Source organism: Ambystoma mexicanum, chromosome 8 (genome assembly GCF_040938575.1).
Source record: "Ambystoma mexicanum isolate Mex_15411 chromosome 8, UKY_AmexF1_1, whole genome shotgun sequence".
Lineage (NCBI taxonomy): Eukaryota > Metazoa > Chordata > Amphibia > Caudata > Ambystomatidae > Ambystoma > Ambystoma mexicanum.
In genome coordinates this window covers 35,927,135-35,948,885 of record NC_090929.1, presented here as the reverse complement: position 1 = coordinate 35,948,885, position 21,751 = coordinate 35,927,135, and positions in this window count along the sequence as shown.

The following is a 21,751-nucleotide window of genomic DNA, read 5'->3' as shown; positions in this document are numbered from 1 at the left end:
GAAGTAGAAAATCAAGCATCACGTAACTCTATTCTTACAAATGAAAATAATGTGAACAAATCCGTAATTGAAGTACAGGATATGCGAATAGAGGAACCAGACACAAGTGTGACTACACACAATGACTCCACAATTTATTTAGCCAGAAAGCAGAGGAGATTATTGAAGCGGAAAAGACGAGACTGTACCAGTTAAAAGCAGAATGAATGAATGAATAAACAATAGCAAAAAGAACACAGAGGAAAATGTTGTAATTACAAGCCTAAGGAGAAGGTTAATTGGAAAAACAGAAAAAGGACGTAATGTCAAATGGCATAGTGACAAGTTGGATAATTAACAATAAAATAAGAACCGAACCAGCTGACGTCAGTAGACAATAACCATACATTCTGATTTAGGGAATGCAGCCAAAATGCCAATTGAAGCCCAGGCAGTACCAATAATTCCTACGGTGTAATTAAGTTTCCTTACCCACTACGATTAGCGGAGCAATGATGAAAGACCCAGTCACACTCGAGGGTATATTACCATCTAAAGGGATAAACACTTGTACTATTAAGAGCTTAGTAAAAGATGTGGATAAGAAAAATACACCCATAAACAGAACTAATCTAATGGATATTTTACATTTAACTTCCCTTTCGTGAAATTTGGATACTGAATATTTTGAATATATAGAACCAATGAAGCATGTAAAACAACCTATGAGTAGGGTGCATTGTAAATCCATTGAGGTGGCTGATATGATCCACTCGTATAGTGGTACATTTTTTCGGAAATGAGTTACGAACTGGATGCGAAGGAAGATATTGAATGTACTAATCATAGTATGTTACAAATGCTCAAGGAAAATGATGCTGGGAGGGGGGACTTCGAGCCCTGCTGCCAACTTGAACATGAATTCGGAAACAGCTCAGGAAAATATTCTGGAAACTTAAAAATGGCTAGTTCAGTTAGCGGCATTGAAGGGCAATGCTAAAGAATGACACTTGACACTTGGTTTCTGGAATGCTGGGGCACATCTGCATTTTCTAAGTGAAAAAGGATTGTAAACAAACTTCCAACAGAATGATTTCTTTCGTATTGCAGGAAACTTGGTTAACTATAGAATTCTGTGTGGATGGCTTTCAAATCTTTCAATCATTGGCTAAGAAGGGTCTCAAGGGACGGCAATATGGGGGTCTGGCAATAGGAGTCAAAAATGGTATACAAGCAACTAAAGTAGTTTGCGTAAATGACAATACAGACTGGCTGATAATTAATGTGTATGACCCACTGGGGCAGGCATATACAGTTTACAGTATGGCAATAATTTCTGATGTTACCAGAATTACAAGTCATCCCCGGGAGGGGCAGCTATCATCATTGGGGGTGATCTTAATCCATGTTGTAAAGGTAATAGTGTTTGCCCGGAAACCACATTTTTGAGGAGTATGAGAATTAAGGAAAAAAAGGATGTAAATCAGAAAGAGTGTATTGGGGTGATCTCATGGAAGATTGGGAATGCCATATGCTAAATGGTCGGGTGAGTGGAGATATATTGGCTGGTAAAACATGGAAGAATGGTATTAAAACAGCCACCTTAGACTATTTACAAATGATATGGTAATCCTTTACATATTAGAACGCTGAAAATAAAGGATAACAAATTCAGTGATCATGCTGAAATAATATTAACATTGGCAGTTATAATGGAAAGAGAAAAGGTGGCACAGAAGGGTGAACTTGAGGTAAGCCCTAGTGGAAACAGAATAAGTTGGTCCTTGAAAAACATAAATAAAATGTAGACCAATATGAGTAGGAATTATGAGAAAAATATTTATTTCGGCCATTTGACAGCAGATGAGATTGAGACCTGGATTACTCTGAAAATGTCCAGGTTTGCTGCAGTTAAAGCTTCATATAAATACACTCAAGGATCGATCATCAACATAACTATGATATAGAAGTAAGAAACAAAAAAGGGAGATGAGGAAAAATATACATAAAGTAAAAAAACAAGTCCATAACCTATATCCAACAGGCTATATGTTCTATCAGAAACAAATATCAAAGGTGGGTTAAATGGTGGCATACAACACATAAAAATGCGCATTGACAGCACTTAATAGCAGTGGCGTTGACTAAACCTTTGAGCAAAATGTGGCAATTAGTTAGCACCATTGGTGCACATGAGTGGATATGCCACATTAGCCACACCTCCGATCCATGTCATTGTTACGAACCTAATACTAGAGACCATAAACATAAAAATTGCAAATCGATATTGATGAAATAATCGAGTATCAAAAGTCGAAAAATTCAAGAACACTTGGCCCAAATGGGCTTGCGAAAATAGTGTTGAAGAGAGAAGCAGAATTCTGGTCCAAATTACTTTATGTATCTTTTACTAAGGTACTGGATGAATAATACCAGTAAAATAAGAGATCACTATTATTTGCAATATATAAAAAGGCAATCCCCTTAATCCAGATAACTATCGACTGCCGGCAATGTCGGACGCAACAGGAAAAGTATTCGCCACATTTGTATTAAAACAACTGACAAATTGGGTAAACCAAAATAATATTTTGAATAGATTTCAAGTGGGGCTCAGAGATAACTCCAGCACCAGCCATTGCTTAAATTTGTTGGACAGATTAATTATTGAGTCCAAACGGTCCATGCTTCTACGTAGGAAAGGTTGATTCCGAGCCACATTCGAAACTGTTGAGTGTGATAGACTGTGGACTAAATTAGAAGCTTATGGATGTCCTGACGACTTACTATGTGTGATACGGGGTCTATACAAGAATAAACTGGTGCAGGTAAGATTGGACGGCAGGGGCTCCTTTACGGATCCAATCCCCACTACTAAATGGGTGACAGGGATGCGTCCTCGTGCCACTGCTGTTCAATATCTACCTTGCCGACTTGTCTGGAAAATTAGTCAAAGTAGATAACTGCCCACCAAAGTTTAAAGGTGGAAAAAGTCAATAATCTGCGATCCGGTACACTCTGGGATCACCAAATCACGAAAGGAGTGCCATAGGTACGCAGAAGAAAATGGTTTAATTCTAAACTATAATAAGACGAAATGTATGCATTGCTCACATAGAGAAATAAAATGCCTAAAATACTAACTATGGGAGAACAAATTGAGCAAGTTAAAACCTATAATTATTTGGGAATTGTGTTGAGTACTAAGGGTGACTATACAGAAATTGTATTGGAAAAGAAAAGAAAGGCAATCTCCTTAACGACAATGATAACTATGACTGTTCTATTCTAGATACAGTCTCCATGGTATATTGCTTTTGTACAAACAATGTTTTTGTGCATCTATGCTCTATTGCCTCAAAACACTGTCGATTCGGGATTTAACCTAGCTGAAAATCATCGAAGGCAAGTTTTGGAGTACCATATTTAGATATGGACCGAGTTTCCCAATAGAGATGTTAAGGCTGGAATTGGGCCTAATATCTCTGCCAGCCCAGGTTATAAAAAGATGCTTATTGTATATTTAGACTAATATGCCTGTTATTAGAATTGCTCGGAGAAGAACATTACATGGAAACTCAGAATGAACTTGAGAAACTGGTCAACACAACATTTTGAGCAATAAACTGGACACCGGATTGGGAGATATGATATGGCATTTATAACGTGCCTATGCACAAGTGCTTCAAGGCATGACGAGGCAAGGGAGGTGAACAGAGGCAGGACAGACAATGATCCTACTAGGCCAGGTGTCATTCAGATCGTGCAAGTGCGTGGGAAGGGGGCAGGGACAGTGCAGTACAAGATGATAAAAGTAAGTAACGGCAAGCATGTGGCAAGTGCAGTACAAGATAAGTGAGTGGCGGCCAGCACGTGGCAAGTGCATGGGCAAGTGCGGACACCAGGTGTCAGGGGCTGGTAGGAGGACTGTAGGGATATAGGAACAGTCCCCGAGTGCGGGGTTTTCCAGGTGGGCAGTGCAGCTGTGTGACAATGGCAGGGGAGGGACCTGGGCCCAAGATCAGAGGGTGTCCAGGTAGCCAGTGTGGTTCAGGTTTCAGCCAGGAGGTCAGCAGAGGAGAGGAGAGAGATTACAGAAGCAAAGAAAAAGGTTTTGAGGTACTTCCGGAACCGGAGATGGTTCTCCTCAAGTTTAAGGGAGGCAGGGAGGCTGTTGCAGAGGGAGGCACCAGCCAAAGAAAGCGATCTACCACCAACTGGTTGCTTGGAGAAGCGACTGACTCTGAAGGAGTTGGAGGCGGATGAGCAGAGAGCTCGAGAAGGAAGGTATTTAGGAAGGGACAGTTGAAGATGTTGAGGACCCAGGCCCCAGAAGGCCTTGTGGACGATGCAGAGGGTTTTGAACTTAATCCTTGCAGCCACTGGGAGCCAGTGCAGAGATTTCAGTCGTGGAGAGATACGATCCCTGGGCTTGAGGCCAAGGACAAGACTCGCAGTCCTGTTTTGGATAAGTTGCAGAGAGCGGAGAGTAGAAGCAGGTAGATTTAGAAAGAGGCTATTGCAATAGTCCACCCTAGAGAGAACCAGAGCTCTGGAGACAGTGAGCCCCTGAGGGAAGGAGAGGAAAGGAAGAATCCCTCGGCGGAGGTGCAGCTGGTGGTGTGACTTCTTAGAGACATCAGATGTGAGAAGAGAAGGAGAGTGTGGAGTCCAAGATGACCCCAAGGTTTTTAGCCTTGCAGGTGGGAGCTTGAAGAGGGCCAAGATAGGCCGGCCAGAGAGCTACAGGGAAGGAGGGAGCAGGTGTGCCGATGAGGAGAATCTCGGTCTTACTGGCATTAAGGCAAAGGTCATTGTCGGCACACCACTCCTGGATAGCAGACAGACACTCAGAGATGAGGGAAGGAGAGGAGGAGGGCGAGGGTAGCCTGAAAAGGGGTTGGGTGTCATCCGCATAGCACTGAAAGTTGGGGCAGAGAGTGGCGATGCGGTGGGCAAGGAGTGCCAGGTATAGGTTGAACAGCCAGGGAGAGAGGTTAGAACCCTGGGGCACACCACGGGTGGAGAAAAAGATAGCAGAGAGGAAGGACCCAAGCTGGACCTGGGAGGGTTGGTCAGAGAGTAAAGAAGTCAGTCACGCCAGAGCCTGACCAGTGATACCCAGATTATCACGGAGACAGTTGAGCAGGATAATATGGTTGATAGTGTCAAAGGCAGAAGAGAGATCAAGCAGGATGAGGACGCAGGAGGTGTTAGAGATTGGAGAGCAGGTCTTCACGGATGTTCAGGAGAGCAGTTTCCGTGCTTCTGGCAGCTCTGAAGCGAGACTGATGGTCATAAAGACAACCAACAGATTCAGTGTGGAGATTAAGCTGGAAGATGGCCAGTTTCTCCAGGAGCTTGCCCAGGAAGGGAGTGGTGGAGATTGGGCGATAGTTAGCCGGGCAGGAGGGGTCGGAAGAGGGTTTCAAAAGAACAAGGTGCACAAGGGAGTGCTTCAGTGGGGGAACGGAAGACTCCAGTGGCGAAGGAGTTATTGCAGAAATCAGCCAGGGCAGGAGCCAGGGAGTCAATGTGGTCCTTGATGGTTTTGGAGGAACAGGGGTGAACATGTTTCCACAAGACTTTCATAGATCGGACTTGTCTAGATGGAATATCATAGTCTTCATAAATAAATTGGAAAGCTGGGATTGGGCATCAAACTACAGACATTTAGCAAATTGAAAAAATATGGTGAAACCAAAACTGTTATACATAACCATAAAGTCCCACAGAGTTATTTAAGGTTGTGTGCTTCACTAGATTTGAATAGATTTCTGATGCTTCTTAGAATTAATAAATTGCCAGTGTTGGCAAATATGCGGCTTTATACGAGTTAGGGCTAGCAAAAAGTAATACGTTTTCTGGGCTAATTGCTTGAACATGGAAAATAAATGCTCATGGTTGAGGAGTGAGCCCCACTTGAAGTAAAAGAAGAAGTAGAATGCTTCTGTTAATTAAGGAAGCGAGAGCTAAGGGTGGAAATATATGGAATATATTTTAATGTATTGTGAAAAGTGGGAAATTATTGTATGGATATGAGATAATTGTAATCGGGAAGTGTAGTTGTTTACTTGTTATTTGTTTTCATTTGTTATGTCATATTATTTATTGATATGTGAAAAGGTTGTATGAACTTTACACATTATTAAATAAAATTGTAATGGAAAGGACAATTAAAAAATAAGTAATACAATGTATGAACACATCCTCTCCTAAGTGTAATACAAATTAAGAGTCCAGGAGGCCACCAGGGGGTGTAGGCAAGATGGCAGCCTGTTCGCTAAACTCCGTCCCCTGCCCTGGAGTTTTAGTGGAGACTGGCAGAGTTGAAATGCCTGAGATCCCTGAAGGAAAGTCCCTGACATGGGTGAGCCTGCCCAGCAGCAGTGGGCCGAGGATCCAGCGACGAGACCCCGGCAATCGGGTGTGAGAAGGCAGACTCAGCCGAGGCCTGCAATGAAGGAGTGGAGTGGAGTGGAGTGGAGTGGAGTGGGGCTGGGCCGTGCCAGAGATGGCCAGGGCTGTCGTTCTGCAGCGTCAGACACCAGAAGTGTTGATGGCCAGGCTGCAATATCGGCGGGAGAGGACTCCCCGCCCACCCACGTTGGAGTCGGTTGAAGCCCCTGGAGAGGAGGTGCCTGGCAAATCCATGTTGCGGGAGAAGGAGGAAGCGGCAGATCATTGCGCTGAGGGTGGAGCCGCGGGAAGCTCCACAGGTGAAGGAGTAAGCAGTAAGCCCGGTGGAGTCGGGACATTAGCTGCGGGCTTAGGAGGTGAGACGGTAGTGCAGGGGCCCGTAGCACAGTTTACCCTGCAAGTGGATTGGTAAATGTAACCAGTGTGAGGCTGTGAGTGACTGGACTCTAATGAAAGTGCCCCTGCAGCCTACCACCGGCTCTGTGTGCAGGGAGGTATGGTGGTGGAGCGCAGCTATGCGAACAAGGGAAACTATTGGAATTGTGGTAAATGGCCAGGCAGGCGAAGCGGGCAAACTAGAAGAGTGTAAAACAAGAGCTACAGGGCCCATACTGCAACAATACGACTCTTGTGACGAACGCCTTGGGGCAGGTAGGGGCTCCCGCCCACACTGCGGCACTCTCCCCCGGCAGACAGGGGCGGGGTGGGCAGTGTGACAGCCATAAACAGCTGTGGAGTGTTGGAGCAGCGAGCGGGGGGGACCTGCAAGACTGGTAACAGGGACGGCTCTGAGAGGTGGCATAAGGTAAAATGGTCGTGGGCAGAAGAGCCTGGTCTGAGAAGAGCGCATTGCACAGCCCCCACCCACCCCGGCGGAATGGCAGTGGAAATATTGGTTAGCACTGGACTGTGGCAAGCGCCTTGGCGTAGAACGTGGCCTAACAGTCTCCTGGAGTGTTGGTCCAGCAGAGGTGGAGAAAGGTGAAGGAGACCTGTCCGGCCATACGCCTCCCTGTGGCACCTGCAGGTGGTGAGGCCGGAGAGGGGAATAACGGTGCCCAAGAGAGGACAGAGCGGGATTGGGGGCACAGGGGGATGAGCTGGAGAGACGCCCTCAAGCAATATCGATACCAAGTTGGTGAAGAGGTGGCATGGGTGGAAGGGAGCCCACGCCCTTGCTCTGGGGAGATCAGCACGATCAAAAGTGATATACAGGCCATCTCGGAGGAGATGGGGGGAATGAGGACGGACATAGGGGCAAAGGTGGTTACGCTGGAACAGAGAGTGGAAGGGGTGGAAGCCAATCCAGCCTCGGCAGGGATCCTGGAGGCGCAGACTGAGGCGCGTTTCCTGGATGTTGAACGACTCGAGGAAGAGCTGCGACTCAAAGTGGATGGCATTGAAAATCTGGAGGGAAGCGGAACAACCTCCTGTTGATGTTGCCCGTTTGCACTGATCGTCGAGTGGGAGGTTGAAAGATGCCATCTGCTCACAGAAGTAGAGGTCAAGGAGGAGGAAGGATGGGTGTCGGCGGTTACGGGGGGTTTGGGGGAAAGGAAGAGGGGGAACCTTACGCAGCAGTCAACGCAGAGGGGGAACCAGGAGGCTTCCTAGAGGCTGGGGTGGACGAGCGTCGAACGAGGAAGGGCGATTGTTGAGATAGGGTTGCCACGTTGAATGGAAAAGGGCTTAACTCGCAGAATAAGAGGTCACCGACTAGCAACATGTTTCACAAACAGCCACCTGGCGGTTCTCTTTTTGCAAGAGACTCACTACAAACGGGGCTGAATTGTTAATAAAGGGAAAGGGCATTGGTAAGACCTACTGGGCGTCCCACAAGGATCGTAAGAAGGGGTAGGGTTAGGCATTATGATTGGAAAAGCATTCCAGATGATGGGTGTACAGATTATATGGGGATGTTCCTTGGGGATTAAGGTTTACTATGAGGGAACGCGGGTTACGCTGGCCACACTGTACACACCCAATGTAGGGCAGGTGAAATTCCTGCATTAGGTCTTTGTGACGTTGGAGGGCTGGGCGGAAGGGGCTACGATTCTGGGGAGGAGTGATTTTAATCAAGTGGCCGGACCTGCGTTAGATTGGTGGTCAGCAAAGGGGGGTTGCTCAGGACAATAGACTTTCGGAACCTCCTACAAGAGTATTACAGGGTGGACACATGGCGTAGTCATTTTCCGGGGGCTGCAAGATTATACATTCTTCCCCCACACCCCCCCCCCCAGACACTGGTCATATATCAGAATAGACTTGCTCCTGGTCCCGCAGGAGCAGGCGCGAGTATTGAGGTGCCCCAAAGTTGAGGTGATAACTTGATCAGACCATGAGTTAGTGGTGGTAGAGTGGAAGGTGGCGAGATTGCTGCAGCGACAGTACCACTGGAGGTGCAATGATACATTGGCGAGGGATCAGGTATTTCCAGGATTTTCTGGAGAAGAAAATAGGGGCGTACTTTGAGGCCAATAACAATGGGGAGGTCTGCATGGCTGCGGTGTGGGAAGCAGCCAAGGCTACATTTAGGGGTCTGCTTATTGCAGGGTTCGGAAGAAAAGGGAGAGGGGTGTGGATGAGTCCAGACTCTGCAAGGAATTGAAGGGCTTAAGGGCCCAGCTGGGGGAGGAGGGCGCTGATAGGGAGGGACACCTTGAGGGGATGAGGAACAAGAGGCAGGAGCTCCATTCTGTGCCAATAGGTGAAGTGGTAAAGATGAGGTTTACACAGCAAAACTGTTATGAAATGGGAGATTTAGCCGGCGCGTTCCTGGCAAATAGGGAGAGGGGATGCAGAGCAGAGAGGAGGGTGCAGTGGATGGGGAGATGGTGGATAGAGGAGAAGACATCCCAGCCCACTTCTTATCAGAAGCTCTATGCCAGGCCGGTGGAGTCAACGGGTGAGGAAATGTGCACCTAGCTTGACTGGTTGCCACTCGCTAAACTTGCAGCAGAGGAAGGGGGAAGCGATTGAAGCAGAGGTAACAAGGGAGGGGGTGATGAGAATGATTCATTAGTTAAAAGCAGGTAAGTCCCCCGGAGAGAACAGATTCACCACGGATATTTATAAAACAGTATCAGAGACTATTGGCGGCACCCCTGGCCAAATTGTTTAGCTCCATTGTGGGGGAGAGATCCATACCACCAACCTTCTGCCAGCGGTAATTCCAAAACCAGGCATGGATTGCGGTAACTGCTTCGTATAGGCCCATTTCCCTATTAAACATGGATGCGAAAATATTTGCCAGGGTGCTCACGTCTCATCTGGAGTCTTGTATCCCCCAGTTGATTAACGGAGACCAGGCGGGCTTCATCATGCATAGAGAGGGGGCTGATAATATGCCTAAGACGCTCCACATCATTAATATGCTGTAGGTGGCAAGAGAAGGGGCCCTACTGCTGACCTTAGATGCAGAGAAGGCCTGTAACCAGGTGAGCTGAGCATCATGGGGGGAGGACCTCTAGATTATGGGGATGAGATTGAAAGGGTGGATTGCGGCTTTGAACTCCAGTCCCTCAGGCAGGCTGGTGCTGAATGGGAACACGTTGCAGGCTTTCCCGCTGCAGCAGGGTACAAGACAGGGATGCCCGTTTGTCTATCCGCTAGTCATGGAGCCCTGGGCCATGGGGGTCAGTGAAAAAGGAATAAGATGGGTCTCGATAGGGGGGTTAGTTAATGTGCAAAGTTAGTCTCTTTACGGATGACAACCTGGTGTCTATCACCAATTCGGTGCAATGGGTGCCCCGTCTGTTGCGTAGTCTGGAGCGATACAGGCAGCATCCAGGTTTTAAGGGTTATCTAGACAAATCGGTGGCATACGTGGTAGGGGGGTTATCAGGCAGAAAAGGAGTACATCAATGGGTTGCAGTTCTGGGAGCAGGGAGACTCCTTCCAATACTTGGGGATACATGTGTCACGCAACTACAGGGATCTCTTTGCGAAGAACTATCTGCCGCTGTGGTCAGGGGTGCGGAGGTATATGGAGAGGTGGGCGAAGCTGCACCTCTTGTGGATGGCTTGCCTGAACTGCATTAAAATGATGGTGTTAAAATTCTTGTGCTTGTTCCAAATGCTTCCGGTGGAGATTCTGAAGGTGTTCCTCAAGGAAGTCAAGGCGACATTGTTGAGTTTCTTTGGCGGCAGCCAAGCATAGGGTTGCCTATGGGACATTAATCTTACAGAGGGAGGAGTGGGGCTCCCAGATATCCTGATGTACTGTGAGGCAGCCCAGCTCAGGAGTTTGGTGAACCATCTTGACCTGCCCTCCGACAAGCAATGGATCCCGATGGACAATGCGGTCATCGCCCCAGTTTCGCTGGGGGAGTGGTTGTGGGTGCCAGGGTGTGCATCCTGAGGAGGCTGGTGAATCATCCAGTGTTGGAAGTCTTGTGGTCACTGTGGAAGGAGGGGGTGTGTGTGGGGGAGAATAGATGGCCATTGTAAGCTGTATTTGGGCCCCCCCTCTAAGGGACGGAATCAGGGAGCTGCTGGCATTTCAGTTGTGGTATGAAGGGGAAATAAGTAGGGCTGTGCAGATGTGGAAAGAGGGGAGCTTTCATGTCACTCCAGAGGTTAGAAGAATATCTGCAGTTGGGGACGCTATCGGTGTTCCGCTACCTACAGTTAAAGGGAGCCCTGTTGGATGATCGATGGGGCAAAAACTTGCAGAGGGGACTGATGGATTTCGAGCGTATCCTCATCACGAAGACGGGCTCATTGCCCGGTTGTATAAGGCTATGCTGTTGGCAGAGCCTAGGAATCCACTCTCGGTCAGGGTCAAGTGGGGACAAGACTTGGGGAGGGTCATTGATGATGCCTTATGGGCACTGTGCAGGAGAGTGTCCCACTCAAAGGTGTCCTTGCAGTACAGGCACCAGGCCCTGAAGCTATTACACAGGTGGCACTATGCTCCCAATGTGTGAGCTAAAATGTGCAAGGGGTATGACCCACATTGCTGGAAGTGTCATCGGGTGAAGGGGGATTACAACCACATGTGGTGGGGATGCCCCAGTGTACAACCCTATTGGAGGGAGGTTTTAGCGTGGATGGGAATATGTAGAAAGCCACCGCTGTGGTTCCTACTTTTTGATGTGGAGTTGGAAGAGGAAAAAGAGTTGGAGGATGGCATTATGTTGGTAGCTGCTAGGTGCTGCTTAGCCCAGCGATGGAAGAGTCTGCACCTCCCAAAGGAAAGAGAGTGGGTGGCGAAGGTTAAAGCCATTTATGAAATGAAGTTCCTAACTCGCCTCCTAGACTAATCCTCATCCAACATTGAAGGCCTATCGGTGTCCTTTTTCGAAAGTATGGCCGGTGATCAGCGCTCGGGATCATGGCCTGAGGCATGGTGGAAATGTGGGGATCGGCCTCAAGGGAAACACAGAGTTGTGACTTATGATTTTAGAGACCGCTTGTGGGTATTGGCATATTGTGGAGTAGCAGTACATTCAGTCTGTAAACTTTGAGACTGTTCAATTAAGAGGCGACCAATCCCCCAAACATTAACTTATTGGTGTTTAGGAAAGACTGCTGCTTGGGCGTGGGGGAGTCATCTTGATATCTTCCCCCATCTCTTACATTGTGAAGTCATCTCTTAGTTTAATATGAACATTATGTTTCAGCAAATGTGTAATATCGCACAATACGTAGAGTCCTAATTGCGTAATTGCATCCTTGTCCCAATGAAACTCATGACTAGAAACACAACTTCCAAAGCATGTTTGAGTGATTGGGAAGATGTCCTTCTTATTTCTCTTCACTTTGAAGTTTGATATTTTCCCAAACGGAAGAAAAATGTCCATGTTGTTAAGCTTCTTAAGTAGCAAATCACCTGCATATAATACGACTTTAGACATGTATTGGCCACAGATAAGCCCCTGAACTTAACCGCTTATCTTTATTGCCATCGCCAAAGGTTCAATATAGATGTTAAAAAGAAGAGGATATTATGGGCGTCCCGATGGGTTCTTCATTGAATCTCAAACAGTAGATCTTCACCATCTCACTCGGTTCACATCATCTCCATCTATTGCCCTCCTGGTCCCACTGGACCATTCTTTGATGACCTTGGGCAACTCCTTGATTTCCTTTCCACTAAACATCACCTAATTCTCGTAGGTGACTTTAACCTTCCCAACCATGTCTCAGAAATCTGAACTTCAGTCTTTTCTTAGCAACGATGCTCTCTCCTCTATTCATAACCTACCTACCGAAACAGGGGCTAACTCTTTGGATCTCTTATTCATCTCCACATCTCCCTCAGCCACTAATACCACTGTCACACCAGCTATATATGATCACTCAGTTGTTTCCACCATCCCCTTCCCCACTCTGACCTTTCCTCACCACTTGCTTTACCTATTACTAAAAGGAAATGTAAACCCTCTGCCACCCCCCTTTCTCTCCGACCAACAGTACTCACTCTCCTCCTTCACACTGATACCTCTTCCACCAACACTGCCTTCACCAGCTTCCAAATCCCTACTAAATGACTTGTTCTCCTCTCGCTTCCCATTGCTTACTTTCACCCCTAATTCTCTGATCCTCATCCACGGGTCACCCCCATTCATACGCTCTCTCCGCACAGACCTGCATTGGCTGCTCCACAAATGGAGGTGTTCCCACGCACATGAGGACCTGCAACTCTACCTCTCTGCCCTGAACTCTCTCAAGTCCACTCTTGATAGAGCTAAAAGGGAATTCCACCTAACACTCATTGACTCTCACTCCAACCATCCTCGCAGGATACAGGGCATTCAAAACTCACTCCTCACTCCTGACTATCAACTCCACTCTCACAGCTAATGACCTAGCTGAATAATTAGCTTAAAAAATTACCAAAATTAGAGACTCTCTCCTGACCTTCTTCGCACCACTCTCTCCTCCTGCATTTTGCACTCCGCCTACTCTACCATCATCCTCTGCCTCCATCTCCCACTTTAGGCACACTAATACTAACCAAGTGCTATATCTATCCCACTTTAGGCACACTAATACTAACCAAGTGCTATATCTATTGATGAAGGCTAACCCCTCTTGTGCCCCATCAGACCATCTTGCTCCTCAGCTAGTAGAGCCTATTGCCCCTATAGCAGCCTCTCACCTCGCTGAACTGTTCAACCTATCCTTCGACTCGGCTTGCTTTCCCTCTGTTTTCAAAACCGGCACAGTCATCCCTCTCCTAAAAAAAAGCAAGGGGCTGACTTGAACCTGTGTCTCTTCTTCCTCACTGCTTGAAAGGGTTGTGTTCAACTGTCTTACCAATATATTAGACATCCACAACCTTCGAGAGCCCCTACAAGCTGGTTTTCGCTCCAGTCAATCCATGGAAACTGCTTTCATGAATGTGTCCAACTTCATCACATCTACTAAGCACTGAAACCTATCCTCGATCCTAATTCTCTTTGGCCTTTGACATGGTTGATCACTCCGGTCTCCTTATCAAGCGGTCAAGCCCTTGCACACGCCAATTCTATCTCCTGGAGCAACAACACCTCTCAACTCACTCCTCTAACTGTTGGTGTTCCACAAGGCTCTGTCTTGGGTCCGCTCCTCTTTACACTCTACTTTTCTGCTCTTGGGGCACTAATCTCCACCTTTTGGGTTCTCGTACACCGACACCCAAATGTTCTCTTTTCCTGAACTCTGCTTTGATCTATCAAAATTTCCAAATATTGGATGGCTTTGCACTCTGATGTTAAACTGTACCAAAACAGAGGTACTCTTCTTCCCTGCCAAAAGCTCCCTCATCTCTTCCTCTGCCTATCTAGTTCCCATCTGACACTCTCCCCTACTCTTCAGCTAGAAACCTCTGCATCATATATGACCCTTATCACACCTTCACTAATTTCATCTCCAAAACTTGAACAGCAGCTCACCTCAGCCTCCTAAATATTGGGGAAATCGGGCACCTCCTTCCTTTCAAAACTGCCAAGCATCTCTTAACCACGCCTGTCTTCTCTAAACTACACTACTGTGCCAGTATCCTGTTTGGTCTTCCCAACTATGCTTTCTGTCCTTTCGACAAGATCATTAACTTTGTTACCAGGACTCTCTTGGAACTCCCTCACTTCACACCTACTTTCTCATACCGTCACCAGGATGGATGGCTGGTGATGAAAACAGGCCCAGATTTAAATGTCTTCTTCTGGTTCTCAAATCTATACACAGTAAGGCACCACTGTATCTATCCTCCTCTGTCCAACTCTATAAGCCTTCTTTTAATCTCTGCTCTGCCTCCTCGACTACCCTTGTGGCTCCTTTTGCTTCTGCTCTTTCTCTCTTCATGCGCCACTTGCATGGAATTCTCTTCCTCCAGACATCTGAGAAACAGTCCACACAGATTAGTTTACAAACCAAACTAAAAGCCTACCACCCCCGCCTCCTGAGTTATCCTCTTAACGTACCTCTCATCTGCCTGCTAGCTGACATTGTTCCCTCGCCTCTGCCTCCATTGTAGCACTTCGCCCATTATGGTTATGTCCCAAGTGCAACTAGCCATACTGCCTACCTGCACTTAAAAGTTTATTGTCCTTAATAGGGCCCGACCCCCTGCTCAGACAGCAGGTAAGCATGCAACAAAGTGCGTTTGCTTCCTCTGTCCCCACATGCCATCCCCATCCCCTCCCCCCGTGATGTTCCCTTGTGCCCCCCCTTCCCGCACACAGATGTTGCCTGTTTTGCTTGATTTGTCTACCCTGCTTTCCCTCACCACCCCCCCAGCCTACTTCTGCAGGAGTCTGTCCTAATAAATTTTGGTTTTACCATCACCGTCTTGTGGCCAATGCTGGATTTTATTTTTTTGGACTTCATTGATTCACAGTGAGTCACCCTTTCTCAACTCTCAAGCTGGACTTCCTTTCCATCTTGTACTCATCGTGGCCCTGAATCATGCTGCTCCCATCTTCATCTTGTATCCTGGCTTACAACATTATGTGTTGCTACTGACATCTGCAATTGTATTCGCTCTCCCTTCTTGCTTCTCCACTCTTTTTGACTGCTTACTCTCTGTTCTCTCCTCTTCTCCCTTTCTTCCTTTTCTTATTTATTTATTTGCATTTTTACAGTGCTCACACAGCCTGGGGGCATCGAGGCGCTGTTACAGGAATACGTCTTATTTGTGCATTTATTACGTGCTTAATACCCAGAGGTTTCTAAGCGCCGACACGGGGGTCGAACCTGTGTTGCTTCGTGTCGTCTTGTTTCCAAGGCGAGCATGTTGCCGCTTCAGCTATCCTTCCCTCCCCATTACTTTTTTCTATGCACTTACTGTATCAGAATTGTCTCTGGGCCTAGCATGATAGCACCCTTGTCTGTCTCCTCCCCCCCTCTCTTTACTTGTTTCCCCCTCCCATTCTGGAACTAGTCTTTGAAGAGAATGCTCACCACCTCAAAATGCAATATTAATTGTGGTGACTATAAAAATCATTCTATCAAAGGACTCCGCTTAGTTAATCAACAAAAACGCTCAAAGAGTGAGAGGGGAAACTGACACTTACATAAAAAAAAAAAATAACAAAAGAAAATGTGCAGGTGAAATTGCACACATATGTATGTACACACATTAGTCTGCCAACCCTTTTTTCAGAATGCAGAAAGCAAACAAGTACGGCTATCCCTACTTTCCAGAAATTATGTCCACTCATTTGTTACAGATGAGTAAAGAGCTCATTTAAGCCGGATTCCTACATGACTGTCGGCATCATTCTAATACATATAGTTAAAAAAGACTCACGTTTTTATCATCTGCATAGATAACACAATAGCCTATGTAGGAGGATTTGGGTTTTCTTTCAGCTGGTATGGTCTTATCAGACTTCTGAGTGAGGTGGAAAGGGAGTTCTTCATCGGAATGGGAGTTCTTGTTCCCCGGGAGCGGGGCTCTGTCCCTGTGAGGTCCCACTTGCCGCCACCACTGGGGAGAATGTTGCGTAGCGGGTTCACCTCCCTAGCCTCGCAAGGAAAGGCTACCCCTGGGGAGAAGTGACTGAATCGTACAATTCGTCAGAATAGCACAGCACTTCACTCTTTCAACACATCTTTTCTTTCCACTGAAGCTCCTTTGGACGCTCAATGTGCAGAACAGATTACCATAATAAATGATTTTGGATCCAAATAACTGGACAGACTCAAAGAACATGGCACAATACTACTTTATTATCAGCTCACTAAAGTAGGGAAGCCTAGCGAACAACAAATCGTAGTCCACATACTCTCAACTACATTTGATTTACACAGAGGCCTTATACCTTGATGTACATCAGCTGTGACGTCCTCCTACATGGCAAATAATAAAATCTATCTGATGGAGAAGCTAGAATTGTTAGTAAATTAATAGGATGCCATTTGTCTGGTCGGCACACCTTGAACTTCCCTCTAACTATGTATAATACAGATTATTGCAGCATTCTCTCCCAACCTTGGACATTCGGCTCATAGTACTGCCCACTTTCCCAAAATCAGTCACGCCTTCAGCCAATGTCTCTTCTTTGTACTTTACCTTGATGGATGTTCTCTTCTCTGGAACTTTAAGGGTAGTTAATGTACATTGTTATCTTTGTCTGGAGCTTATGAATAGGCCTTGTTTCCTGGCTCTGATCGGTCTGGGAGACTCGAGCCCTGTCTTGCAAGCAGCCATGCTTGTCTTTCCACGCTTCAAGGGTGGTACTGCGTACACACCCCACCTTTATACCAAATGTACCATCGGAATTCCACCTCAACAAACCTTTGGTGTTGCCTGTCTTTTTTCTGAATCCGTTGTCGCAGAGGAGAGGGCCTTGCATTCGCTGGACGTTGCTCTTGCCTTGAAATTCTATGTGAATTTTCGGACGACTTCTAAGTTCGTCAACTTTGGACCTGTAAATCGGGGAAAGGCCTTGCTGAAGGCCTCCATCTCCAGGTGGCTCCACGGCTGCATCATGCACTGTCATCGACTGGCTAGCAGGCCGCTGTTAGACCAGCCTAGAGCTCACTCCATCAGAGCCATCGCAGCTACAAAAGCGTTTCTCTCTGTTGTGCCCCTGCTCGACTTCTGAAGGGCAGCTATGTGGAGGTCCATGCACACCTTCACTAGGTTCTACTCGTCGACTGGGATTTCAGGGAGGAGTTCTGAGTCGGCCAGGGGGCGCTGCGCAACCTGTTTGTTGAGTTCAGTCTGTTCTAGCGGTGAGGGTTTATTGCTTCTGTTGAGCCTTGACACCTTCTGTGGTTGTGTATATGGACTGCTGTATAGTTGTTATTAAAGAGCATGTGAATCCATGCCAGGCCCCATGCTGGAGAAGGTTTAAGATACTTATCTGCAACTGTTCTCCAGCATGGGTCTGGCATGGATTCACATGCGAACCCACTATCCTTCCCCTCTGTGCCTCTTCTTGGTTCATGCTGCCACTTTACATGCTTACCAAATGTGAAGATGGCCTCCAGGTGTGGAGCCTAGGGAGAGGACTGTCTTTGGTTGGGCAGTATGACCCAGAGGACAGTTATTGGTTTAGAGGAGAAATACAGTTTTAAAGTGAAAATTAAACTGTACTTTCTTTTACTGAGGATTCCCAGTCTGATGACGGGGAATGCACATGTGAATCCATGCCAGACCCAAGCTGGAGAACAATAGTTACAGGTATTATCCCTTTCCTCGTCATCAAGCTCTAGTCTACTTAGGGACAGCGTTCTATGCTTGTCCATCAATGCGTTATCTGATCCATCTACTGTCTCCTTCGTTGGAGATCCGCAATGCTCCCCGTAACCACCCTTCTCTCTCATTTGTCTATATAAATCCCCAATCCTTTTGCCTATGCCTTCTACCTCATACTCATCGGCCCATGTCTGTATTCTCATTATCCCTTGCAGCTCCCGCTCTCTTCTTCCCATTGCTCTCTTGCTTCAGTGGGTATCATACTTCTATTACCAATATGATTTATTTTGTCATCTTTTTGTCTCCTACTTCTTCTCATTTCTGTTCTCTTCTTCCTCTAGCCTTCTTTGCAACCTATGTTCTTTCAATCTTTGGGCTTCTTTTTCTTCACGTTTCTTTGTTTTTATTCTTTCTCTTTTTTCTGTTCTTCATACCTTCTTCCTTTTGCCTCCTTTTTCTTTCTCTTCCTTGTATGCCCTTTCTCGTTCCTTTTCCTTCTTTTCTCTTTCCTCTTTAACATCGTCAATGCCCTTTCCATCTGATTTAAGTAGTTTCTGTCCTCCCATCCACTCGTTTCATACTGTAATCATTCCACTTGCTTTGTCTTTCTCTCTTTTTTGTCTTCTGGCTTCTTCTATTTCTATCTCTGTCCTTCCTCTCATCACGCTCTTTATGTTCGTTGCGTGTAGACATATATTTACGTTCTTTATTCGTACTCTCTTCCATTCTGTCTTCACTTTTATAAGCAGGAGGTGCGTATGTTGGATTAACATACTCCGCTGCTGCTTTTAATTCCTTAAGAGGATAGATTCCCTGGTTGTCTTCTGTTGTGCTATCGTTTTTAGGAGGAGAAAGGGGAGCTGAGGGTGTTAAATCCCCTGCTTCCTGCTGATTGAGCATCCACTACTTCTCAGGCAGATCTTCTCTCTCACTCTGATGCATCTCCCATAGTTCTAAAACAGCTAACCTTTTCTGCAGCTTCTTCCCTGTGTATGTTGCATGCAAGTATGTTGTCATGTATCGCAGTACTGTTTTTGATAATGAGCCTTCTTGAGGCCACAGCATGAGTGTTTTATTAGTCATACCTTTTACCCACTCAGTGTGGTACTTTCTAATCTTAGGTGTGTACCTCGGTAATGTCCTGCATAGATGTCAAAGGGGGGAGTGTCCCCATAATGTCAGGATTTACCAGGTTTTATTTCCGTTTATTATTTATTTAATCACACTTAAACAATCACTTTAGGCCAGCACCATCAATCACCGCCCATTTCCAATCAACAATTTTTCCAAACACTTTTCAAATTTATACATCCTTTTTATCTCTTTATATTTTTTATTCTATTTTTTCTCAAATACTACTCTTCTAAGTTTGATTGGTGCCAAGGGCTGGCTTTTGCCAGGAATCCCTTAAATAATAATGTGTTCCGGAGTTTGGTGCGGTCTCTTCTCCCTCCTTGAGGACAGGTGTTGAGGTGTGTGTATGTGTATGTGTGTGTGTGTATATATATATATATATATATATATATATATATATATATATATATATATATATTACTACAAATAAAACTTTGTTGAGGGGACGTTATGGTTAAGTTGCCCTAACAAAAACCTGTACACTTCACTAAAAAAAACTTTCCACCTCCCCTTTATGCTTTAAATTAAAGCCGAAAAACCCCTGAAATTCGACAGTTATGGTAAACTAAGTCCCCAACCCTGCCAGCACCCCTGTGCACTGCTAACACTAACACCCAGACCATGAAAGATGTCATCTCAAATGTCAATGATCAATGACGACATCACTTGTTTAGCCCTTTCTTTTCCTTCCCTGCCATACATATATATGTACAATCAGTAAACCAATTTCACTAAAGGAATGTTATAGTTCACAGCACAGTGCAACCAAACACCACTGCACATTCCCCCATTATAGTAAGCCAAGCAACCATAACTCACACCATCTACATGCATTGCTAAAGCTAACACCCAGGACATTAAAGATGACATCACAAATATCATAGTGTTAGCAGTGCACAGGGGTGCTGGCAGGGTTGGGGGATTAGTTTACCATAACTGTTAGGGCAACTTAACCATAACGTCCCCTCAACAAAGTTTTTTTTGTAGTGAATTTCACTGGTTTTTGGGAGGGCAACTTAACCATAACGCCCCCTTAACATTTTGTTTTGTAGGGAATTGTGTAGGTTTTTGGAAGGTGGAACTTAAGCATGAAATTGTGGCAATGAAGTTGTTGAGCAGAATATACACTGTAATCGTGTGATTTTGAGAGATATGTAGTATAATCTACATATGTGACATACATTTAACATGGAACATACAGAACCCCCTCCCTATTGATATTGCAAAGGGACGGACTGAGCGCCTGTTTGCGGACGGGGTTGGACAGGATCAACATTATCCAAAGAGGCGGGGGGGTAGCTGAAAATGTACTATTGTCTTGCACAAAAAGTGTGCAATGTAGAAGAAGGACATAAAGATATTATAAGTAGTAAGTAAATATGGAAATCTGAAGCTGAGAAAAGAAAACAACAAATTTAATAAGCATGTAGAATGAAGTGGATGGTACCTTTTTAAATAAATAAAAGGATGCCTCCAGCGTAATCACTTCACAGAAACTCGGCAAGCCTGGAACGACAGTGGACGGATGCAGTAGGACGAAGGGAGATTACAGCAAAAGAGTGCGTGCAGGTTATTTTTTTTTTTATAGGCGTTGCATAAATAATTTCTTTCTGTTGTTTTGACTCAGAAATGGCTAGTACTTTGGAGTGGCTGGAGGAGTATTTCACGCATGGGGAAATGTCTGAAGACAGCGACAATAATGGTACACATTGCTCTGCATATGCAAAATAGTGACCAGTATTTTAGAGGCATTCAACTTATGTATTTTCTTTTTGAACAGATCAGGAAAGAAAAGAAGAAAGGGCAACAAATGAGACAGAAGAAGACAGGATAAAAAGGATAGAGCAGAAAATGGACATATTGAAAGACAATTAGCAAAGTTTATGGGAGTTTGGGGAGGACTGTGTGAGAGGAAAAGTTGGTTATCATTGCCTAACCTGTACCTGACCTGCTTCTCCATTCCATAGTGACCCATCCCCAAATCTTGAACAGGAAAATAGACGTTTTGACGAAATATCCATCCCTTCTTCCACTCACAAATCGTCTCCTCATAACTAGCCCGTGTTGAATCCTAATTCCCCCATATTTGTTTCAGTGTCCGCTTCCCCTGCTATTTCTTTAGATTGATGTGTGTGTGTGTGTGTTTGAAATGTTTTTGTACAGTAGGTGTAGAGAAAGAGTTTGTGTGTAGATATTTTTTTTAAAAAAGATGTAAAATGTTCGCGAACAGCGCGCCTGTTCGACCTATCCGCAAGGAATGGAATGTGGATGCTGTCTAATCTCAAGTAAGACGGATGTGATGTGTGACTGCATCTGTTGAAATTGCACATACATAAACAGAAAGGAGTGTCCAAAGGTTATACTACCTCGGCGTACCGCTTGGAAACAAGATAATACATGTTCGTAGAACACACCAGATGTCCGGAATGGGTGTTAATGAGGAAAATGGGAGTGTGTGAAGGATAGTATAGCGGTCCGTATCGGGTGCAGCTAAAATGATGCCGTCCGTAGAACAGGCACGGTGGCCGGCAAGTTCGCAGGCAAACAAAATGGAGTTGCCCTAAGGACACTGGAACTGTCCGTACA